This window comes from Sus scrofa, chromosome 14 (genome assembly GCF_000003025.6).
Source record: "Sus scrofa isolate TJ Tabasco breed Duroc chromosome 14, Sscrofa11.1, whole genome shotgun sequence".
Taxonomy (NCBI): Eukaryota; Metazoa; Chordata; class Mammalia; order Artiodactyla; family Suidae; genus Sus; species Sus scrofa.
In genome coordinates this window covers 134,538,839-134,541,161 of record NC_010456.5, presented here as the reverse complement: position 1 = coordinate 134,541,161, position 2,323 = coordinate 134,538,839, and the positions used below count along the sequence as shown (strand labels likewise).

General features: G+C 43.5%; 1 pseudogene; it reads left to right on the top strand.

The window, feature by feature from the left end:
- Positions 1,156 to 2,121, top strand: LOC100739160 (annotated as a pseudogene).

Here is a 2,323-nt window from a genome sequence, read left to right as displayed (position 1 = left end):
GGGATTGGCCAAAAAAAAAATCCTGACCCTGAGTAGGGAAACCATCTGACTTTTGCTGTTTTGGAAGGAAGACTTTAGAGGAGTACGCATTGATAGCTGCATTTGAAAAGCTGCACTTGGAGTTCCCATCGTGGCACAGCAGAAACAAATCCGACTAGTATCCATGAGGACGCAGGTTCGATCCCTGGCCTCACTCAGTGGGTTAAGGATCTGGTGTTGCGGTGAGCTATGGTGTAGGTCGCAGACACTGCTCGGATCCTGCGTTGCTGTGGCTGTGGTGTAGGCCGGCAGCTATAGCTCCAGTTTGACTCCTAGCCTGGGAACCTCCATAAGCTGAGGGTTTAGCCCTTAAAAGCAAAAATAAAATAAAAGCCACTTGATGCTTAAGGCATAAAACAGAGTCAGGGAGTATTGGTTATGTAATGAGGGTTTAGCCTCTTGGAGGAAAACTTGGGAAGACGAGTAAATGAGAATTTCTAGACATTGTATCTGCTTTCACTTGAAACCTTTTTATTACCTTTTTCACTGTTAGTGCTGATTTATCATCCATTTTTTATCTTATGTGGTTTTTATTTTTTTAATCAGCTTTACCTAAAATCACACGGTGGTGGTACACGCATTCCATTTCAGCCTGTTTTACTATTTTAACTCATCTCTTGGTCCTCTGGTTGTGATTCTTTTGCTGGATGTATCAAAAATTCTTAATCCTTCTTTGTTCTTTTCATTTTACTTCCTATATCCCCTTCTCTCACCTGATTGTATTGTTCTCAGTCTCTACTTTGACCTTTTTCTTTTATACCTTTTATAAAAGTTTTTAAAATTAAAAAAAAAGAAAAAGAAAGAAAGAAAGAAAGAAATCCCGACCCTTATTCTCAGTAACCACAAGGTGGAAGCACTCAAGGGCCCATCAACAGATGAATGGATAAACAAGGTGGTACGGTCCAAGGGAATATTATGCAGCCACAAAAAAGGAATGAAGGCCTGAAACACTACACCACAGATGAGTCTTGAGGACATTCTGCTCAGTGAGATAAGCTAGATGCAAAAGGACAAAATTGTGTGAATCTGCCTAAGTGAAGTACCTAGAGTCTTCAAGTTCAGAGAGAAAGCAGAATAGGCTGTCAGCTCCCTCAGCATGAGACCAAGCCGAGGTGCATGCTGAGCTGCTGTGGCTGCCGGCTGCTGCACGTCCTAGGCCTTAGCTTCCTGCTCCTGACCCGCTGGCCACTTTTCCTCTGCCCACACCGCCTCACAAGGCCGAAGGTTGGATTCGTCCTGGGCGGTCCCAGCACCGACAAGGGGACCCAGTCACCTGCATCATCGAGAAATATGGCTCTGCACACCTTTCTGCCCGAGAATGTCTTCATGATGAAAGGAAGAACCCAGATTCACAGTGTGGCAAACTGATTGAAAAGTGCGTGTAAGATGGGAGGATTGTGCCAGTTGAGATCAGATCACCATCAGTTTGTTAAGGAGGGAAATGGATCAGACAATGGCGGCCAAGGCTCAGAAGAATAAATTCTTTTTTTTTTTTTGTTCGTCTCTTGCCTTTTCCAGGGCCGCTCCCTCAGCATGTGGCAGTTCCCAGGCTAGGGGTCTAATCGGAGCTGAAGCTGCCAGCCTACGCCAGAGCCACAGCAACGCCGGATCCGAGCCACATCTGTGAACTACACCACAGCTCATGTCAACGCCCGATCCTTAACCCACTGAGCAAGGCCAGGGATCGAACCTGCAACCTCATGGTTCCTAGTCAGATTTGTTAACCACTGCGCCACGACAGGAACTCCAGAAGAATAAATTCCTAATTGATGGGTTTCCAAGAAATCAAGACAACCTTCAAGGCTGGAACAAGATCATGGATGAGAAGGCTAATGTATCTTTCTTTCTGTTTTTTGACTGTAATAATGAGATCTGTATTGACCCATGTCTTGAGAGGGGAAAGAGTAGCAGTGGGAGTGACGACAACAAAGAGAGCTTGGAAAAGAGAATTCAAACCTATCTTCAGTCAACAAAGCCAATTACTGACTTCTATGAAGACATGGGGGAAGTCAAGAAAATGGGTGCTTCTCAATCTGTTGAAGTTTTGATGAAGTTGTGAAGATTTTTGACAAAGAAGGCTAACTCTGTATCTGAAGGCATCCTTGCAATCATGCTTGAATATTGCTTTGATAGCTGCTATCACAATCCTTTTGAAGGCACTTTCAATCTTTTGTAATTATATCTCAACAGCTGGAAAGCTTGTCATAAGACAAATTTTTTTATCTTCAAGACTTTTTAAATTTTATTTTATTTTGGTCACAGGAGTAGATCGTGAATTCAAGTC